This window comes from Pinus tabuliformis, chromosome 7 (genome assembly GCF_031772625.1).
Source record: "Pinus tabuliformis cultivar Carrire ecotype Pingquan chromosome 7, CPIR1, whole genome shotgun sequence".
Taxonomy (NCBI): Eukaryota; Viridiplantae; Streptophyta; class Pinopsida; order Pinales; family Pinaceae; genus Pinus; species Pinus tabuliformis.
Window position 1 is genome coordinate 1,635,128,272 of NC_142293.1, and position 6,274 is coordinate 1,635,134,545.

Consider the following 6,274-nt stretch of genomic DNA (forward strand, 5'->3'; position numbering starts at 1 on the left):
TCCCGGTTCGCTCGCCGCTACTAGGGGAATCCTTGTAAGTTTCTTTTCCTCCGTTTAATTATATGCTTAAACTCAGCGGGTGTTCTCGCCTGAGCTGAGGTCGCAAAGTTGGAGCTAAATCCGCCCTACCCCATGGGAGGACAAGAGAGAGCAAAGCAAGTTCAAGCGATGCCACACAAAGCCCGCATCGGCTAACGCCGACTGCCCATCCAAGGGGACAAGATCACCGCTCGCCGACGCACGCCACGAAACATCGCTTGAGGTATTTCAGCCGAACGCACCGCAAGGGGCACGGACGACCAGCTCCGCTGCTCCCTAGCATATTGCAGGGAGCGCGTTTGAATGGGATGCGACGCCCAGACAGACGTGCCCTCGACCGAGGCCTCGGGCGCAAATTGCGTTCAAAAACTCGATGATTCACGGGATTCTGCAATTCACACTAAGTATCGCATTTCGCTACGTTCTTCATCGTAACAAGAGCCGAGATATCCGTTGCCGAGAGTCGAATCGGCCACAAAACTGAATAGGGGCAACCCCCCACAACAAATGTAAGGCCAAGGGGCAAAAGGAGGAAAAATGCATGAGAGAAAGAGAAACAAAGGTGTCTAACCCCCTCACGGGGGGAGGCTCGAACAGAGGACAATCTCCCCCCAGCCCCACGCCCTCGCAAAAAGGGGGGAAATGCGTGGGACAATGATCGAGAAGGACTAGGGTGGCCACCCCGGGAGCTCGCGCTGCTTTTAGCCCTTCCCCAACACCAGCCCACAACAATTCCCCCTTTTCTCCGTAGAGCTAGGGACCGAAAGGAAGAGAACAGGGTAGAAAACAAAGCACAAGCCTCCCAAGCCCCGTGCCTTCGGCAAAAGGGGGGAATTGAAGGGGACGACGATCGAGAAGGACGAGGGTGGCCACCCCGGGAGCTCGCACTGCGTTTCGTCCTTCCAGAACACCAATCCACAACAATCCCACCTTTTCTCCGTAAAGCTAGGGGCCACGAGGAAGAAGGGAAGAGAACAACAAGAGAGAAAGGAATATATCAACCGTGGCTACCGGCTCACAAGGGGAGGAGGCTTCAAACAGAGAACAAGCTTCCCCAACCCCGTGCCTTCAAAAAAAGGGGGGAACTGCAGGGGACGACGATCGAGAAGGACTAGGGTGGCCACCCTGGGAACTCTCACTGCTTTTCGTCCTTCCCGAACACCAATCCACAACAATCCCACCTTTTCTCCGTAAAGCTAGGGGCCGAAAGAAGGGAAGAAAACAACACGAAAGAAAGAGAGATATCAAACGCGTCCACCGGCTCACAGGGGGAGGCTCAAACAGGGAACAAGCTTCCCCACCCCCGTGCCTTCGCAAAAAGGGGGGGAACTGCAGGGGACGGCGATCGAGAAGGACTAGGGTGGCCACCCTCGGAACTCGCACTGCTTTTCGTCCTTCCTGAACACCAATCCACAACAATCCCACCTTTTCTCCGTAAAGCTAAGGGGCCAAAAGCAAGAAGGGAAGAAAACAACAGGAAAGCAAGAGATATCAAACGTGGCTACCGGCTCACAAGGGGAGGCTCAAACAGAGAACAAGCTTCCCAAACCTCGCGCCTTCAGAAAAAGGGGGGAACTGCAGGGGACGGCGATCGAGAAGGACTAGGGTGGCCACCCTGGGAACTCATACTGCTTTTCGTCCTTCCCGAACACCAATCCACAACAATCCCACCTCTCCTCCATAAGGCTAGGGGCAAAAGGAAGAAGGGAAGAAAACAACACCAAAGAAACAAAGATCCCAAGAAAAGAGAGAAGCTCAACAACACGCCGAGCAAGATGTCCGCTAACCAAAAAGAAATCAAACAAGGCACCCAATCAAAAAAGCGTCCCACCTCTTCACACCCTCCCACATGCATTCATCACAACACCCTTTCCAGCTCTACAACATAGCAAACAACCAAGCAAATAAATCACAACCCAAAAATTGACCAATAGAAAAGACGAGGGCCACGATGAGACCAGTGTCTGGAGCACGTCACTGAGAGGCAAACAACCCCCCAACCCAGCGACACAAGGCTTCAAACGACAAATAGACTGCTGCCCATAACACAAACCCACCCCGCTATTGCACCCCTCCGTGTACAAAACACCCGACAACCTTTCCAGCGAGAGAGTCAACGGGGGTCAAAGAATCAAACTCCAAAGAGGAGTTGTCACGGGCCGACACTCAACGCTGGAGAAAGCCGCGAGCCACAAATACATCGACGGTGCAAGGCCACTAGAGAGAGGGACGTTCGCAAAGCGCACACCACGAAACGAAGAAATGACGCGAGTCCCACAAAAAACCCACAATCCAAAGGGAGGAACAAAGACACAACCCGCTACTTCTTTTTCCCTCAGAAGGGGAGTGGCTCACGAGAGGACGAGGAATTCCCTCGACGGCAAAGGCATGAGATAAGATTGCCACCCTCATGCCCGTCGGCGGGGAAAATTGCGATCTCGATGGAGCTCAGACCGAGGGATGGGTTTTTCATTACCTGGACACCCAACCCTTCCGCGAGGGCATGTCGAGGAACGGTCGGGAGGGACTAGGGTGGCCAGCCCAACGGGTTGATCCGCTCTTCATCCATCCCATACTTGACCGCACCCCGACAATCTTGCCTCACGGAAGGTTTGAGCTACCAGGCGCACATGCAACCACTCCCTCGACCCAACCACCAGTGAAAAAGCTCACCCAAGCAACACATCAACCGCCACCGCCTTTTCGAGAGAACCAACCATGGAAGCCCGCACCCTTGGCCCATGCCTTCCAACGAACAAAAGACAGAGCACTACCGCTATGAATGAGTTCGAATTTATCCATCATTTTTACCAAGCACCTCAACTCTGCAGCAACCACACCCGACCGAACAGATCGTCGGAAGGGCTCCCAAGAAACAGGTTTCCGAACCCCCTGCAGAAACACATTGGGGGGGGAGAAAAACAAAGGATGGGTGGGACAAGCACAAGCATGGCTTGCAAGCACACATGAAAAAACAAGCATTACCTCGAGACAAGTAACCAACGATGTTCCCGCCAAACACCAAACCCGCTCCCCTAGAGATGCACCACAAAGTCCCACATTGCAATCGACACCCAACCAACCTGAACCAAAAAAGAAAACCCCTGCTATCAATGATCCTACCGCAGGTTCACCTACGGTAACCTTGTTACGACTTCTCCTTCCTCTAAATGATAAGGTTCAATGAACTTCTCACGACGTCGACGACGGCGAACTGCCATCGTCGACGCAATCCAAACACTTCACCGGATCATTCAATCGGTAGGAGCGACGGGCGGTGTGTACAAAGGGCAGGGACGTAGTCAACACGAGTTGATGACACGCGCTTACTAGGAATTCCTCGTTGAAGACCAATAATTGCAATGGTCTATCCCCATCACGATGCAATTTGAGAAGATTTCCCGATCCTCTCGAACCAGGAATAAAAACTCGTTGGCTGCATCAGTGTAGCGCGCGTGCGGCCCATAACATCTAAGGGCATCACAGACCTGTTATTGCCTCAAACTTCCATGGCCTAAACGGCCATAGTCCCTCTAAGAAGTTGGCCGCGAAGGAGAACCTCCGCGTAGCTAGTTAGCAGGCTAAGGTCTCGTTCGTTATCGGAATTAACCAGACAAAACGCTCCACCAACTAAGAACGACCATGCACCACCACCCATAGAATCAAGAAAGAGCTCTCAATCTGTCAATCCTTACTATGTCTAGACCTGGTAAGTTTCCCCGTGTTGAGTCAAATTAAGCCGCAGGCTCCACTCCTGGTGGTGCCCTTCCGTCAATTCCTTTAAGTTTCAGCCTTGCGACCATACTCCCCCCGGAACCCAAACACTCTGATTTCTCAGAAGGTGCTGGCGGAGTCCTTAGAGCAACATCCGCCGATCCCTGGTCGACATCGTTTATGGTTGAGACTAGGACGGTATCTGATCGTCTTCGAGCCCCCAACTTTCGTTCTTGATTAATGAAAACATCCTTGGCAAATGATTTCTCAGTGGTCCGTCTTTCATAAATCCAAGAATTTCACCTCTGACAATGAAATACGAATGCCCCTGACAGTCCCTATTAATCATTACTCCGGTCCCGAAGGCCAACACAATAGGACCAGACTCCTATCACGTTATTCCATGCTAATGTATTCAAAGCATAAGCTTGCTTTGAGAACTCTAATTTTTTCAAAGTAACAGCGCCGGAACCGCGACCCAGCCAATTAAGGCCAGGAGCACGCCGCTGACAAAAGGGACGGAAGGGCAGGTGCACACCGAGTAGGCGGACCGACCCTTATGACCCAAGATCCAACTACGAGCTTTTTAACTGCAACAACTTAAATATACGCTATTGGAGCTAGAATTACCGCGACTGTTGGCCTCTATCCTACCATCGAAAGTTGATAGGGCAGAAATTTGAATGAAGCATCGCCAGCACAAGGGTTGTGAAATCCGTCGAGTTATCATGATTCACCGGAGAAGCGGGCAAGCTCGCGCCGGCCTTTTATCTAAAAAATGCATCCCTTCCAAAGAGTCGGGACTTGGTACACGTATTAGCTCTAGAATTACTACGGTTATCCGAGTAGTATGGTACCATCAAAAAAACTATAACTGATTTAATGAGCCATCTGCAGTTTCATAGTCTGAATTAGTTCATACTTAGACATGCATGGCTTAATCTTTGAGACAAGCATATGACTACTGGCAGGATCAACCAGGTAGCACCCTCCCACTTCAAAGGGCATTCTGGGCACTCTCTTACCGAGAGCCAACCTGAACACCATCAAGTCAAAGAGACGTCAAAATATCATGTAAAACTTTTATGCCTTGCACCTCTTGCATCCAAGAAGGAAGCAAACGCAACATGCCAAGGGCATGGCAAGCAAATGGGCAGACCTGCCGAGCCACAACGCACCAAGAGGGTCGCTACACAATACAAGGACACATATCCAAACAGGAGGAGGGATCGGGCGGCTTCGCACCCCGCGCACCCTACGTACAGGCAACCTAGGGGATTTCCCACAGCTTTACCGACCCGACGATGAATAATTTTCCCCTACGGCCACCTCCACGCAAAGGAGGGAGGTCGAAGCGTTCCACCTCGAAATCCTTCTTCCAAATAGAAGACCAACCGAGCCCACAACCTCTCTCTTAGAAATGCCCCCCGACCCTCCACGCCACGCACCGAGGCCACCTAGGCACCCACAAGCGCAGCAGGGGGTGAATCTCGATCACTTGACCGCTGCGGCAAACCACGATGCGAAGGCAAAGGAAGGAAGCAAATGCAAATCAAGAGGGTCACTACACAATACAAGGACACATATCCGAACAGGAGGAGGGATCGGTCAGCTCCGCACCCCATGCACCCTACGTATAGGCAACCTAGGAGATTTCCCACAGCTTTACCGACCGGACAATGAATAATTTTCCCCTACGGCCCATAAACGTTGTGACTTAACATTTCCAACCGCAAAAGCCTGCCACGCACGCAAGATGCAAGGGAAAAGCCGACCCCTCGATCAAACATATGGGCCAACACATCTATCAAAACCTCAAAGCCAACGCAACCACGAACGATGTGCACTTTGAAAGGAATGCCAACGCTTGAATTTACAACAAGGAGAACAGTGCCTCACATCGCCCGATGGAAAAAGCAAGCAAGAGGGAGGGTAGGTGGTTTACAACCAAAACCCTTCCACGTCCCTCTTAAATGTATGCATCTCAACCGACAATGCCAACACGGAAAGAGTACAAGCACAAGACACCGGCACCATAAACAGCCGAACAATGAAGAGGCTAGCCATCACAAGGAGCCACACCACAACAACCCATACAACTCCCAAAACTTGGAGCAGAAGGGGAATTGTTCACATATGCCTCCAAGGACAAGCATGGCCAACATTACCGCTCATGCGCTACCGAGTGGGTATGGAGAGAAGATGAAAATCAGACACCCTACAAACGACCCAAGGCCATTCTTGAGGCAAACCCGAAAAACCAACTCAATTACCAACCCACCTTTCACACGAAAAGCAAAACCCTCCACACCAAATAGGGAGGAGGTGAAAAATATAACAAGGTGCCAATTTCAATGGAGCCACAAATGGCTGCCCAGCCCAATCAAAATTCTCTATTCGCAACAACTGACGGGCATGATAGCGACATAGGCAACGGCGGAGTTTTGGGGCTTCCATCTGGGACCTGAAACAACGAAGGCTCAAAGGAGCGCTGAGAAAACTTTCAACATTCTTATTGTTG

At 51.3% G+C, this 6,274-nt stretch overlaps 2 non-coding genes and 1 pseudogene across 2 annotated transcripts in view; all 3 read right to left on the minus strand.

Annotated features, from left to right (window-relative positions):
• The window catches only part of LOC149254539 (25S ribosomal RNA), a 3,416-nt gene extending 3,313 nt beyond the window's left edge, over window positions 1-103 (minus strand). The window contains exon 1 of the ribosomal RNA XR_016267718.1: window positions 1-103. This exon is cut by the window's left edge and continues 3,313 nt beyond it. This is a non-coding gene — a ribosomal RNA (25S ribosomal RNA).
• A 247-nt stretch (window positions 104-350) lies between these two features.
• On the minus strand, window positions 351-504 carry LOC149254540 (5.8S ribosomal RNA). Its single transcript, XR_016267761.1, has one exon. It is a non-coding gene; the product is annotated as a 5.8S ribosomal RNA (ribosomal RNA).
• Window positions 505-3,150: 2,646 nt separating this feature from the next.
• Window positions 3,151-4,737, minus strand: LOC149254541 (18S ribosomal RNA; annotated as a pseudogene).
• Between the last annotated feature and the right edge of the window lie 1,537 nt (window positions 4,738-6,274).